We start from the raw sequence: 15998 nt of genomic DNA, 5'->3' as shown, positions 1-15998 counted from the left end.
AGAATGCTTTTTGTGTAATAAAAACATTAATCGTCATATATTTTCACATTTGGAACAAAGTGTCTTAGGCAGGAACATGCCTGGAGTGTTAGAAGGAGAGGAAAGTGGTCACTTGAGTGGAAAGGAATGAAGCAGGTAATTTTAAAAAATGATGTCTGAAGTTGGGGATTGAGGGCATATAGGCCTAGCAGGATATGTAACATCATTAGCATTAACTTGAAGTAATGTTGGAAACTATCGCTGGGTTTTGAGGAGAGAAGTCACTTAGCTTTTTAAAGCATGATTCAACTTTGGCCACTGTCTTTTTACAATAAATTTTTATTGGAATATAGTTGATTTACAATGTTGTATTAGCTTCAGGTGTACAGCAAAGTGAATTAGGGATACATATACATACATCCACTCTTGTGTAGATTTTTTTTCCCATACATCCCATTACAGAGTATCGAGGAAAGTTCCTTGTGCTGTACAGTAGGTCCTCGTTAATTATCTGCTTGGCTACTGTCTTAAGAATAGTCTGTGAAGGAGGCAAAGTGAAAGCAGAAAGACAAGTTAGGAAATACTACAGAAATCAGGGGAGAAATGATGTAGCCTTTACATGATGTAGCCTTTTAAATAGAGAAGCAGTAAAGATGGTAAGAGAAAACCAGGTTCTGGAAATATTTTAAAGATATCGCTAAAAGGATAGTTAATTAGACATTTATTCTGCTGTGATATTGGTGATTATATATACAAGTCTAGATTTCAGGGGAAAAATCTGAATTGGAGATGTAAATCTTAGAATTGCTGGCACAGAAGTAATACTTAAAACTCTGGGAAGGAATGAGATCCCACAAGAAAAATAGGAGAAAAGGAACATGCAGTGAGCTCTGGGCCACTTTAATACTGAGAGGAAAGAAAGGAGGGAAGAGACAGCAAAGGAAGCAGGAAAAAGGGCAGAGGAAATGAGATATGAGGCAAGTCAGGAAAAGTGGAAGGGGAATGGAGAAGAGCATGGGCAGTTGTGACAAACGCTAATCCTCAGTCAAGTGTGCCGATAATTTAACATCTTAGAAGACAGGATCTCCATGTCTGTGGGGCACACACCTAATTGGATTGGGTTTCAGTGAGAATTTGGAGTGGAAGAGAGGAGGAGAGACAAGTCATTCAAGGACTTTTGCTGTAAAATGGGAATAGAACAATGATTAACCAGCAGGCTGGGTAAGTCGGTTCAAGACAAACTCTATATTCTATTTCATACTTATAGTGAGAGAAATACAGTCTACTTGCAAACTAATGAGAATTATCTAGTAAAGAGCTAGGATTTGAATGTGTAAACTAAACAGCAAGAATTACTGTAGCAAAGATCTCAACTAAAAACGACAGTAAGAAACCTAGTGCAGGAGTACAGAGTTTGGTTTTACAAAGAACAGGAACAACCGAGTTTTGAGTCATGAAGTTAGGTGCAAATGAGGAAGGTGTGTAGACATGGTAATGAGAGCCTGTGGAAACTGTTCACAGTGCCTGATCCTTATTCCTTGGTCATGTGTTTCCTTGAGTGAACATCCTTAGTTTTTTGTTTTTTTTTTTTTTAATTTTATTTTATTTTTAAACTTTACAATATTGTATTAGTTTTGCCAAATATCGAAATGAATCCGCCATAGGTATACCTGTGTTCCCCATCCTGAAACCTCCTCCCCCTTCCCTCCCCATACCCTCCCTCTGGGTCGTCCCAGTGCACCAGCCCCAAGCATCCAGTATTGTGCATCGAACCTGGACTGGCGACTCGTTTCATACATGATATTACACATGTTTCAATGCCATTCTCCCAAATCTCCCCACCCTCTCCCTCTCCCACAGAGTCCATAAGACTGATCTATACATCCGTGTCTCTTTTGCTGTCTCGTACACAGGGTTATTGTTACCATCTTTCTAAATCCCATATATATGCGTTAGTATACTGTATTGGTGTTTTTCTTTCTGGCTTACTTCACTCTGTATAATAGGTTCCAGTTTCATCCATCTCATTAGAACTGATTCAAATGTATTCTTTTTAATGGGTGAGTAATACTCCATTGTGTATATGTACCACAGCTTTCTTATCCATTCATCTGCTGATGGGCATCTAGGTTGTTTCCATGTCCTGGCTATTATAAACAATGCTGCGATGAACATTGGGGTACACGTGTCTCTTTCCCTTCTGGTTTCCTCAGTGTGTATGCCCAGCAGTGGGATGTAGTCAATTTTATTAATCATTTCCTATAGGACTTGTAGTTTTCACATCTTTCATTAAAAGGTCTTCCTTTATTTGATGTGATTAAAATATATTCCTAAACAGTTCACCCTTGAACAACATGGGTTTGAACAGCATGCTGCTGTTGTTCAGTCATGTCTGACTCTTTGCAGTCCCATCGACTGCAGCACGCCAAGCTTCCCTGTCCATCACCACCTCCCGAAGCTTACTCAGACTCATGTCCATTGAGTCAGTGATGCCATCCAATCATCTCAACCTCTGTCGTCCCCTTCTTCTCCTGCCTTCAATCTTTCCCAGCATCAGGGTCTTTTCTAAAGAGTCAGCTCTTCACATCAGGTGGCCAAAGTATTGGAGCTTCAGCACCAGTCCTTCTGAGAGAGCCAATTCCTAGGCAGGTTGATAAGAAGTCTAGGGTCCCTGAGGAGGAGAAAGGGGTCTGGAATTCTCAAGGAAGAAGAAAGGACAAACATCTTTTTTTTCCTGTACATTTCTTAGTCACAGTCACATAAAATGACTTTTTCTTTAAGCCTGGAACTGATGATTACACAACAAACAATTCAGTTTAAACTCTGTACTAAGGATTATATAACACCAATGTATCCTGCTTGAGGACAGTTTCTCCTTCCTGAAAACCTTCTGGCTAATCTTGTTATCTTAAAATGTAAGTTATGGGAGTGGGTCTAGTAAGATCTTTACAACCTGGAGACGTTCTTTTGATTTATTGTAAAAACTAATTGAAAAGTATATAACTCCTTTGCTAACACTAGTGAGGGGGGCACTCTCTGTCCCCTTCTGATGTCTATGCCAGAAGCTTTCCCTGTCCCTTTTTCACTTTAATAAAACTCTGCTACTCAAAAGCTCTTGAGTAATCAAGCCTGGTCCCTGGTCTCGAAGTTAACTCTTCTTCTTCAGAGATCACTTCCAATGAATATTCAGGACTGATTTACTTTAGGATTGACTGGTTTGATCTTGCTGCCCAAGGGACTCTCCAGAGTTTTCTTTAACACCACAGTTTAAAAGCATCAAGTCTTTCATGCTCAGTTTATGGTCCCAGCTCTCACATCCATACATGATTACATCCATACAGCTTTGACTAGAAAGACTTTGTTGGCAAAGTAATGTCTCTACTTTTTAATATGCTGTCTAGGTTAGTCATAGCTTTTCTTCCAAGGAGCAAGCATCTTTTAATTTCATGGCGGCAGTCACCATCTGCAGTGATTTTGCTGCTGAGTCGCTTCAGTCGTATCCGACTCTGCAACTCCAGAGATGGCAGCCCACCAGGCTCCCCCGTCCCTGGGATTCTCCAGGCAAGAACACTGGAGTGGGTTGCCATTTCCTTCTCCAATGCATGAAAGTGAAAAGTGAAAGTGAAGTCGCTCAGTCGTGTCCGACTCTTCGAGACCCCATGGACTGCAGCCTACCAGGCTCCTCCATCCATATGATTTTTCCAGGCAAGAGTACTGGAGTGGGTCTAGAGCCCCCCAAAATAAAGTCTGTCACTGTTTCCATTGTTTCCCTATCTATTTGCCAGGAAGTGATGGGACCAGATACCATCTTCACTCTTTGAATGTTGACTTTTAAGTCAGTTTTTTCACTTTCATCAAGAGGCTCTTCACTTTCCGTCATAAGGGTGGCATCATTCATCTGCATATCTGAAGTTATTGATATTTCTCCCAGCAATCTTGATTCCAGCTTGTGCTTCATCCAGCCTGGCATTTTGCATGATGTACTCTGCATATAAGTTAAATAAGCAGGTGGACAATATGCAGCCTTGACGTACTACTTTCCAGATTTGGAACCAGTCTGTTGTTCCATGTCCAGTTCTAACTGTCGCTTCTTGACCTGCATACAGATTTCCTAGGAGGCAGGTCAGGTGGTCTGGTATTCCCATCTCTTAAAGAATTTTCCACCTTTTGTTGTGAGTCACACAGTCAAAGGCTTTGGCATAGTCAATGAAGAAGAAGTAGATGATTTTCTGGAATTCTCTCGCTTTTTCTATGATCCAACGATGTTGGCAATTTGATCTCTGGTTCCTCTTCCTTTTCTACATCCAGCTTGAACATCTGGAAGGTATCAGTTCAATAGCATGGATCTACTTATATGCTGATTTTTTTTTTCTTCTCAGTAAATAGATCCTACAGGACTACACATCTACAAAAAAGTAGGAGTAATCTAATTTACAATCTAATTAGTAATCTAATTTGAATTTTAAATATTAGAAATGTATTTGAGGGAAATTACTAGTACTGTCTCATATGTTTTCATTTATTGTGTTTTTTTCCTTCAGTAAATTCCTACACATACTTTGTTAGAGTTATTTTAGGTACTTAATTGTCTTTTAATACTGTAAGTGGTATGAAGTGAAGTGAAGTCGCTCAGTTGTGTCTGACTCTTTGCAACCCCGTGGACTGTAGCCTACCAGTTTCCTCCGTCCATGGGATTCTCCAGGCAAGAATACTGGAGTGGGTTGCCATTTCCTTCTCCAGGGGATCTTCCTGATCCAGGGATCGAACCCAGGTCTCCCGTATTGCAGGCAGATGCTTTAACCTCTGAGCCCACCAGGGAAGCCCCTTGTAAGTGGTATACTTTTTAAAATTTATTTAAATATCTGCTTAACTTGGAAGAATAATCAGGAAGTCTATATTTATCCAACACCTGCCCCTTGAATAGCTCCTAAGACAGAAGCTATTGCTTTCAAGTCATTGTTCAATATTAAAATGATGGTTCCAGTAGAGTGCAATTGAAAATTTCAATCTGACTCCCAGGTCATAGATTTTTCTCTTTCCCTACCTCTGGGCTGACACATACAATGAAGCCCTGGAGAAGATTCTTTTACTCTTCCTTCCTTGTTCATTACTTTCCCAACTTCTCTGCAACTTCTGGGTTTCCCTTCCTTCTTCAAAGTAAGTTTAGTGTCAAAGCAAAGAATTTTACTGGACAAAGTTAAACAGGTAAGGACAATTTACTCAAGACTATTGTAATAGAGGTGAGAGGCCATAGCTCAGTCTCAAATAAACGGTTGGAGAGTTTTTAAGAACTGGAGTGGGGAAGTGTTAGGCCACCTGTTTCCTATAATTGGCTCTACCCAAGGGATAAGTAGACTTCATAAGAGGAAGCAGGTTTAAAACTTGGAGCAAGGCTCCAATTGAAATCAGCCTCCTATCATCCCACAGAAACTAGAAGATAGATGCTCTATCCTCCGTGATGACTGCATTTTGAAGGTTGGCTCCCAGGTCCTTCAGAAAGAAATTTTAGGTAGTAAAACTGGCAAGAGGCTTTTAAAAAGATTTACATGTCAATGTGGCAGAGGAAGAATTTACAAGTACACTTTTTTCCTAAAGTAAATGTTCTAAGTAAAGGGAGGTCAGAGCCTTGAGTCAGGAAGAAGCTTGTCTAAAATTTAGTCAAAATGAGTGGAAGATTAAGGCCATCTTGATTAGTGAGTGCACGTTTCTTTTCCCTGTCTTGTGCCTTAGCCAAAATTTAGAGACTATAGGAAAATCCCCTTCTTTCATTTGTAACTTTTTCTAATTGTTTATACTGGTGTTTATAAATACAACTGATCTGTGTAAATTTGTGTATCAGTTCAAAAATTATTTTTTATAAATTTATCTTGCTAGCAAATTATGACAGTTTTCCTTTTTTGAGATCAATATTTTTCTTTTTTCCTTAGATGTTTTACTTCCTGTGTTTACCCAAACCTCCCTTATTCAGTATATGCAGGGATAGAAGGCATTCTTTTCTCCTGCCTGACTTTAAAGAGAGTACTACTAACATCTTTAAGAATGGGTAAATTCTGTTAATTAACTATGCCTGTATTATTTCATTCACTCAAATCAACATTATAATATATGATAGTATCTGGCATAATATGTACTCTCACATTATTTTTCTTTTAAAATATGTTCTTGGATGTTCTTATTTATCCTTCATCATTCTGTCAAATTTAAATCACCATTGGGATTTCACATGTATACATTTGAGTCTATCAGTACAATTTTGCGGATAAAAATCATAGATTTCTAGAACCAGATTATTGTTATTAAATATGTTTTGTGCTTTCTAAAGATTTACTTTTGCTCTTTCTCTCTTATATACCCATGTTTATATTACCTTAAATCAACTTTCCTTTTCATTTTCAAGGATGCATGTTATATTTTGTTTCATTTCATTCCGTTTTTCATGTTATTTATTGTCACATTAATACCCTACATTTAAATATATTAATTATATATTGAAGTGAAGTGAAGTCGCTCAGTCGTGTCAGACTCTTCGCGACCCCATGGACTGCAGCCTACCAGGCTCCTCCGTCCATGGGATTTTCCAGGCAAGACTACGGGAGTGGGTTGCCATTTCCTTCTCCAGGGGATCTTCCCAACCCAGGGATGGAACCCAGGTCTCCTGCATTGTAGGCAGACTTTTTACAGTCTGAGCCACCAGGGATGCCCTTCTTAATTATATATTAATATATCTTATATTCTAATTATTTGTCCTTATTCTCTAGATTATAAGAGAGAGTCCTACAGTTTTCATCTGTAATACTGATTCTAATTTACATAGGTTTCTTTCAAAATAGACCGCTTTAGAACTTTTTAGTTTTCCTTATAATATTTTCATATCCCTATGAGATTCCTTTTCTTCTCTGTTTATTTTTATCAAAAATTCTCATTATGTTATCATCTTATCTTTTATCTATTCTCTACGGTCAGCATTTTGAGTTGTGAGTACGCAGTTATATTTTTCATATTTGTCTTCATTGCTATTCACTTTTCATGTTGGCTTTTTATCAGTTTTATTACAAATTCAAGTGCTCTTTGTTTCCCAGTCTTAAATGGAGAGGGCTCCAGCTTGGCTGAGGTTTTGACATAAATAGAATGGGTAAATTATTTCTGCCCTCCTAATTCTCTGAGTCAGAAAGCAATCTGGATTGTAATATATGTGTACCCAACTGTCTGTTGTTTAAAGTTTATATCTGATATTCTACTGAAATTAAAGGGCTTTCATTTTTTCAATGACAAGAATTTATTAGTGGAGTATTTGAAGCAGGATGCAATTCTTTCCTTTTCAGAAACAGCACATGAGCCTCTGAAGCCCCTCACATACCAACACTCCAGCTTTTTCCATCTCTGTCTTGGCTTATGATGGACTTCACATCCTAGGGATAACAGATCACTGAATGTCTAACTCATTCCTGAGATGGAATGAGAACCAGAGCATTTAATGTAGTCACATTTGAGGGGACTAAGAACAGAATATTCCTGTAAGGTGTATTCATGTATATTTTGGGTGGATGAAGGATCAGATATTTCCCCAGTCTAGTCTGGAAAGATTCGTTTTCTTTGTGATTGCATGGAAATCTACCATCATCATCTTAAAGTTTTTCATTTTTTGCTGTAGGTCTTATGATAGCTCAGTTGGTAAAGAATCCAACTGCAATGCAGGAGACCCCGCTTTGATTTCTGGGTAGGGAAGATCCGCTGGAGAATGGATAGGCTACCCAGTCCAGTATTCTTGGGCTTCCCTTGTGGCTCAGCTGGTAAAGAATCCTCCTGCAATGAGGGAGACCTGGGTTCGGTCCCTGGGTTGGGAAGATCCCCTGGAGAAGGGAAAGGCTACCCACTCCGGTATTCTGGCCTGGAGAATTCCATGAACTATATAGTCCACAGGGTCACAAAGAGTTGGACATGACTGAGTGAGTTTCACTTCCACTATCTCTGTTATGGTTCAGAACTGTTTCTTCAGGGACCTTGCAAATCCTTGTCTGGTGTTCACAGGTTTTATTTAGTATTATAACTTTGTGTCTCTTGCTGTGTTTTCATAGATATTTCAATTGGAGTTCAGTAGCCTCAGCTAGCAGGCATTATTTCAAATTGTACTCAAATTTGGCATTGTTTGTGCTATTTATTTCATCAAATCAATAGGTAGCAGAACATCGTGGAAGATTTTGGCAATAGATTGACTGCTGGCCTTTCCTTGTGAGGCTAAAATTTGGGTATTAGTTTATATTTTTACAGGTATTTGAAATATTTTATGAAAAGTAGGTAATGCAGTGTCTAGTAATAGCTTAAATTCTGAATTTCACAGTTTCATTTTTCTTAATCATATTTTCATTTTTATGATCATCAAATAAGCTAACTCACCTTTCCATATATTTTCAAAGTATTTGGTCACAAAAAAGATGTTTTTAAAATACTGCCACATTTAGTTATACTTTTCAGGAGAGAAGTACTTTATAATTACATTTCAGTAATAACTTGATGGGGCTTCCCAGGGGATGCTAGTGGTAAAGAACCCACCTGCCTATACAGGAGATGTAAGAGACACAGGCTCAATTCATGCCCTTGAGGAGGGCATGGCAACCTACTCCAGTATTGCCTGGAGAATCCCATGGACAGAGGAGACTGGTGGACTATAGTCCATAGGGTCGCAAAAAAGTCAGACCTGACTGAAGCGACTTAGCACACAAAAACCTGATGGATAATGATATGAATGTGCACTGGCTGTCTTATTTTGGTGATGTTTTCCCAGTACAGTGCAGCCACATAATAGAATTCCATACATCTGCAGACCAGGAGACTACATGTTATTAAACTCTTTTGTGAACAGTTGACATCAAGAAAGTCTCACACTTTTCACCTGTTGTAAGTAACTCACAAAGATATTTATCACCCAGCTTCTCGGTTCCTAGTATTGTTTTTCTGTCTTATTCTTTTAAAAATAATTGACTCTCACGGATCCTTTCATCTTTTTAAAAGCAGAAGGAGGGGCTTTAAAAGCAGCAGACTGGGCCAAAAGAAAGACAGAATAATGCTTCAAAGGAACAGTGAAGTGCAATTTGAAACTGTGTTACAGCACTGGGAGCTGCTCAAACACAGAAAGTGTGCTCAGGCTTATGAGAGCTGCCTGCATGCACCACGACTCCTCCAGTCACTCCTATGGAAAGTTATAAGCAGCGATGCAATCACTAAATCACAGCTTTGAACCCCAAAGAAGTGTCTCTCTTTCAGGGCAGCGCTACTGATATTTGGCATCAACTTGGCTAGCTTTTGACCCTTTCCTCTCTGACAGACCTCTTATTTATATTATGCCCTCCTGTCTTAAGCGTGCTTCTCTCACTAAAATCACAAAGGAAGGGGAAAGAGAAATATATCAGGGGTTTTGATGCAAGAATCCGTTCAGTGCTCTCTCCTTTTTCCTCAACTCAGAGCCACAGGATAGAGATATGAAATGTTATTAACCACCTAAAAAATATACAGTAGCCACATAAATAAGCAGAAGACTACGTAGATTTTTTTTTTCTCATGTCCATAGAGAAAACATGATCTCTTTGTCTGCTGATAAGCAAGAGACACCTGAACACACAGGGCTTTAAATAACCACCACTTGAACATGTCTCACTGTTTTGTGAGGCATAAATATGCACACAGGGATGATTCTTCCATTCCATGCGGCATCAACTCCTTGGTAACTGTATTTTGCTGGCACCTAGACTGATTTCAATGGTCTGTGATTTTACTCATCTGTCTGACAATCTTGGGAAGGAGGAAAAGGCTGAAAGCTGAACTCAGCTAGATCCCCCTGCAATGTAATCTTAGGACTTCTCCAGCTCGTCTCCCCAAATAGCTGGCCATCTTTCATGGTGACTCAGACTTCCAAAGGCTAAGGGTAGCACTTGCTGCATGTTTTAGAGCTTAAACACAGAGTGTCACCAGAGCAGTCTTGAGCCAGGCCACAAGGAGAATAAGAATATACCCAACTCTCAAATGGAAGAACTAAAGGATTTTTGGCATTCTGTTATCCATTTCAGGACACCATGTATTTTTAGGGCTTAGTAATAATATATGGAATAATAAATGTCCTTCACGTTAGTTTCATGCATGCACTGAGCTCAGTAGTGTTTACTGATTCAACATTGCAGGTGGCAAACAGGAATTCACATGTTAATACAGTCATTATGTATTCCCTGTCTTGTGTGTGTGTGTTTGTGTATGCAAGCAAGCATGCAAGCCTCCCCTTCTCCACCACTCCCCAAATCATCTGTGTTACAGAATAAATTTGAGGCAGCTAGACTGGATTCCAAAGCATTTTAAAGTGGTCTTTGGTAAGAGTCAAAGAAGATAATTTATCTCTAGGAAACAACATGGCATAAGCACCATACAATCAGCAGTGGGTTAACCAAGTGTTATTTTAAATTATAAGTGAAAAACAAATTGCCAGTGGTTTATGAACCAAGACATAACCTCTCTGAGCTCATCCTCTCTTTTACCCTTAGCCAAAGACATCGGAGGGAAAGGCAGCAAAACAAGAGCTAGTAAAGCTGAAAGCAGCGATAAAAAGAGGGAAATAAGGTACCTGACAATGCTGCTGCTGCTAAGTCACTTCAGTCGTGTCCGAAGCTATGCGACCCCATAGACGGCAGCCCCCCAGGCTCCCCCGTCCCTGGGATTCTCCAGGCAAGAACACTGGAGGGGGTTGCCATTTCCTTCTCCAATGCATGAAAGTGAAGTCACCCAGTCATGTCTGACTCTTAGCGACCCCATGGGCTGCAGCCTACCAAGCTTCTCCGTCCATGGGATTTTCCAGGCAAGAGTACTGGAGTGGGGTGCCATTGCCTTCTCTGGCCTGACAATAATAGAATAGAATTATTCAAAGGAAAGGAAGTGGGAGTAAAACATGAAAGATAAAGATGAAGGCAAGGGGAGGAAAAGAAAAATATAAGGAAAATGGAAAAGAAAACGGAGAGAAAGGAAGCAATACTAGTTACTTTTTTCATCTCCAATACAGATAATTTGTATCCTACCAGGTATCCATCAACACAAAATGTGCTTTATTTCCATGATAGCTATCTTAAGGTAAATTATTAAGCAGTTATTAGCTAAATATTAAGACGGAAGAATTCTTTGTGGGGTTTTTTTGTGTGTGTGTGTGGCCTTTCAAGTACTTGATATAATGCTAGAAATTGTATCAGTTCAGTTCAGTCGCTCAATCGTGTCCAACTTTTTGTGACCCCATGGACTGCAGCACGCCAGGCTTCCCTGTTCATCATCAACTCCCATAGCTTACTCAAACTCATATCCATTGAGTCAGTGATGCCATCCAACCATCTTATCCTCTGTTGTCCCCTTCTCCTCCACCTTCAAAATTTTCTAGCATCAGGGTCTTTTCCAATGAGTCAGTTCTTCGCATCAGGTGGCCCAAAGTATTGGAGTTTCAGCTTCAGCATCAGTCCTTCCAATGAATATTCAGGACTTATTTCCTTTAGATAGGACTGGTTGGATCTCCTTGCAGTCCAAGGGACTCTCAAGAGTCTTTTCCAACACTGCAGTTCAAAAGCATCAATTCTTCAGCACTCAGCTTTCTTTATAGTCCAACTCTCATGTCCATACATGACTACTGGAAAAACCAAAGCTTCAACTAGATGGACCTTTGTTGGCAAAGTAATATCTCTGCTTTTTAATATGCTGTCTAGGTTGGTCATAATTTTCCTTCTAAGGAGTTAATGTCTTTTAATTTCATGGCTGCAGTCACCATCTACAGTGATTTTGGAGCCCCCAAAATAAAGTCTGTCACTGTTTCCCCTTCTATTTGTCATGAAGTGATGGGACCAGATGCCATGATGTTAGTTTTCTGAATGTTGAGTTTTAAGCCAACTTTTTCACTCTCCTCTTTCATTTTCATCAAGAGGCTCTTTAGTTCCTCTTCCCTTTCTGCCATAAGGATGGTGTCATCTGCATATCTAAGGTTTTGGATATTTCTCCCAGCAATCTTGATTCCAGATTTTGCTTCATCCAGCCCAGCGTTTCTCATGATGTACTCTGCATATAAGTTAAATAAGCAGGGTAATAATATACAGCCTTGAGATACTCTTTCCCCGCTTTGGAACCAGTCTTCCATGTCCAGTTCTAACTGTTGCTTCTTGACCTGCATACAGATTTCTCAGGCAGGTCAGGTGGTCTGGTATTCCCATCTCTTTCAAAATTTTCTACAGTTTGTTATGATCCACACAGTCATACTGTATGCTTAACATTAAATCCAGGTTACATGAAAGGAAGATAATTCAATCTAAATATTTGTCCCGCTTAGAATATAATGAATGGATCATAGGTATTGGCTTTTTATATCACCTTTGTAGATATCATCTAAGTAAAGAAATGAAAAAATTAAAATAAGTAGATATTGGTCCTAATTATTAGATAAAAGCCCATAAGGTCATTTTCACTTCCTTGATAAAAACTTGCAACTTGGTTGAGGATATGTCTACAATGAAAAGGTAAGTATTAATATTAACATACATCTAATGAACATCATCCAAAACAAAACAAAAAATGTCTTTTTTTTTCATAATGCACATTTACCATATTCATCACAATGCTTATGACACACACAAAGCCATTATTGCCCTGTGGCATAACACTACCCATAACTGCAGTAACACTGTAACTTGTTTCCAGTCCTTTCTTTTAGGAATCTAAAGTGAGACTGCCATCTTAAGCAAGGCTTTTCTTAGAACCTCAGCTCATTAAAAAAAAAAAAAAAGTCTACACAAATTTATTCTGGGATTCTAAGGGCACCTTCAGTTGAACATAAAGAACCTCTTATGAGTCTAGCTTAAGAAATACACCACCTCTAATTATACACTATTTCTCTTTTATAATGTAGTATATAAAGATTAGGAACATATACATCCAAATTGTATGCAAATCCAAAAATGTAGCTTTACAGGCGTTATTATGTATTTGTATGTCTAGTAGAAATGATTCCTGGAATGTAGTTATCTTGTTTATATGACCATGATTTTGTATTTGTTTTGTCAGTTTCTGGAATCAATTATAATGTGTATATAAATATTATAAATAGCTCTCATTTGAAATTATCAAATTATAATGGCTGTGTGTGCATGCTACGTCGCTTAAGTCATATCCAACTATTTGAGACCCCATGTACTGAAGCCCTCCCAGCTCCTCTATCCATGGGATTCTCCAGGCAAGCATACTGGAGTGGGTTGCCTTGCCCTCCTCCAGGGATAATGGCTGTATATAAACATTATAACTACTAGAGAATTTAACTAAAGCCTCTACTTCAAGTGTTTGAGTGTGTGTATACATGTATATGTAGTATATGTAGTAATTTTCTAGGGATGTTTGAAGGTGTATTAGTGCTATAATATTATGTACCTTAGTAGTAGTTTAAAAGTTTATCTAGAGTAATCTACATCAGATATTTCAGAGAAGAAGCAAAACTATAAGAAATACTATACTTATATAGAACAACAACTATATTGTTCTATTAAAGCTCTTCCAGGAAGGAAGGGTCTCCACTATGTATTCAGACATTTCTGATTTTTCATTGTTTCTGGTTCAAATAAAAACAATCAGAAGAAGACAGATACTTCTTTAACTTATTATATATATTTCTCACAAATTTATTTTCTCCAAAATTCCCTGATATTTGTATACAATATATTTTATATAGGACATTTCAGAAATTGTGTTTTGGGCATGCCTGCCCCCTACCAGGGAGAAGGCAATGGCACCCCACTCCAGTACTCTTGCCTAGAAAATCCCATGGACAGAGGAGCCTGGTAGGCTGCAGTCCATGGGGTCGCGAAGAGTCGGACACGACTGAGCGACTTCACTTTCACTTTTCACTTTCATGCATTGGAGAAGGAAATGGCAACCCACTCCAGTGTTCTTGCCAGGAGAATCCCAGGGACAGGAGAGCCTGCTGGGCTGCCGTCTATGGGATTACAGAGTTGGACACGACTGAAGCAATTTAGCAGTAGCAGCCCCCTACCAACCGTCAACTTCAGAAGAAATAGCATTGTATTCAAATCTTTATTACGTAATGACTTTCAATTGCAAAATATTCTCAATTAAATTTTAGAATCAAAATTCCTTTTTCTCGTCTTTAAACTCTGAACTTAATTTCAAAATTTAAATATATGTTGGAGAAAAAATGCATGCATAAATGGCTTGTTGACAAATATGAAAATTTAAATATTAATCTAATACTTTCAAGATATTTAAATTAATGTTTAAGTTCATACATATGTATTTTGGACAGATATTGTAGTGTGTATTGTATATCTGGTATTATTATAGGGGCTAGAAATTTAATAAATATATGCTGTTTACATAGTTTTAAGATATGTCCACCTTGAATCAGAGTATGTCCTTTGATGAGATGAAATATTTCAAATATTATTCAATTCCAAAAGGGGCTAACAATTTTTGCAGCTTAAAGAACCAAAACAAATATTAAAATTAAATCAGTACTCCTCTTAAAGTCAGAAAAGATTTGAATTCTCATTTAATCTAACATCTTATTTAATCTACTAATCATTCTACATTATCCTTGATAAATAAAAATTCAACTATTTAAGAGCAATCTGTTTCATCGTTTTCAGGTACCTGTAGGGCAAAACTCTTGCTTAAAATTAATAAAAACCTGCTGTTTGTCATTCCCAGATACATGGAGGTGGGGAAGGGGGATGTAGACAACTTATCTAAATTCTAAATATTTATATACTTAAGAGATATACATAATTAATCATTTACTTTTTATTTTAACATCTTTATTTTCCACTGGAATAGAATTTCCACAAGGATAAGGATTTTATTTTGTTGACTGCTGTCCGTCAAACATTTAGAACAGACCTTGCTCACTAAAAAGAAAGGAAAAAAAGAAAGAGAAGTCGCTCAGTCATGTCTGACTCTTTGCGACCCTATGGACTGTAGCCTACTAGGCTCCTACATCCATGGGATTTTCCAGGCAAGAGTACTGGAGTGAGTTGCCCTTTCCTTCTCCAGCCCACTAAAAGGTGTTCCATAAATAACAGATGAACAGATACAGTGTAATAAGTATAAAGGAGAGCCTGGCAGATGCTGTTGAGGAAGCAGAACATTGCCCTGGGCCACGTGACCCCACCTGTAGCTACAGTCTTTTTCCAACACAGACTGCATCTGTATCCCTTCTCTAACTGAGAGCTTTCTCCAGCACCAAGGACACTTAACTCCCCATGTCAAATACAGTTCTATAATTATGGGATTCATCACTCAAGAGCTGTGCTCCACCAATGCAGGACGAGTGTTAGTAGGTAAATGCTGGAGTCTGTTTCCCTCTGGCAAAACAGTCCTGGGGGTTTGTTCCACTGTATTTTTCAGACCTTCCCCACACCCAGAGAGGATTGAGCCTTAGTTGTCCTTATGAGCGACTCCCTTATTAATATAATTTTTATTAAATTTTCTCTGTCCTATTTCCCCCAGATATTCACCTGTGCCTGTAAGGACTACACTTGGGAGAACCCAAACTGTAGACACTTAAGTCATCAATGATATTTCCTCTTGGCAGTAGTTAGTATTACATCAAGTTGAGTTAATGAGCAAGCACATAGGAATAAATGGCTTGTTTGTCTGAATTAGGAAAAGAGCAAATTTGAGAGTCATCAAAATTATGCATTAAAATAACTTAGTCAATACTTAAAGTACAAATAGATTTCAAATATGTTTTGTACAGCAGTGTGCATTTATATTGTCTTTATGTCAGCGCCTGTCACCCTGCTACTTCTAAGTACCTTTCTAAGTTTAAATTGTAGAGAACTCATCTTATAAATAACAAATAGTTTATCATTTCATATTTAATAATTATCTTTCCTTAAGCTTAAATAATTACATTTCAACACATAGTTAAAAACAACAAAATCTTTAATCTTGTATATTTCTTGTCAACTGGGTTTTCAGACTTTGTGTATAAACATTCCAAATAT

At 38.2% G+C, this 15998-nt stretch overlaps 1 long non-coding RNA gene across 7 annotated transcripts in view; it reads right to left on the bottom strand.

Annotated features, from left to right (window-relative positions):
• LOC147373929 (uncharacterized) overlaps window positions 1-15998 on the bottom strand; it is a 165477-nt gene that overhangs the window by 25863 nt on the left and 123616 nt on the right. For 2 of the 7 annotated variants that reach the window (XR_015162227.1, XR_015162235.1), the window contains one exon: window positions 10346-12372. The exons of the other annotated variants lie outside the window; for them this stretch is intronic. This is a non-coding gene — a long non-coding RNA (uncharacterized LOC147373929). Of the gene's footprint in view, window positions 1-10345; window positions 12373-15998 lie in introns of those variants that run through there. 7 annotated transcript variants of the gene reach the window in all.

Source organism: Bos grunniens, chromosome 4 (genome assembly GCF_055505025.1).
Source record: "Bos grunniens cultivar Pamir isolate PY7600 chromosome 4, Bosgru_T2T1.0, whole genome shotgun sequence".
NCBI classification, from domain to species: domain Eukaryota; kingdom Metazoa; phylum Chordata; class Mammalia; order Artiodactyla; family Bovidae; genus Bos; species Bos grunniens.
This window is presented reverse-complemented; position numbering and strand designations above follow the sequence as displayed.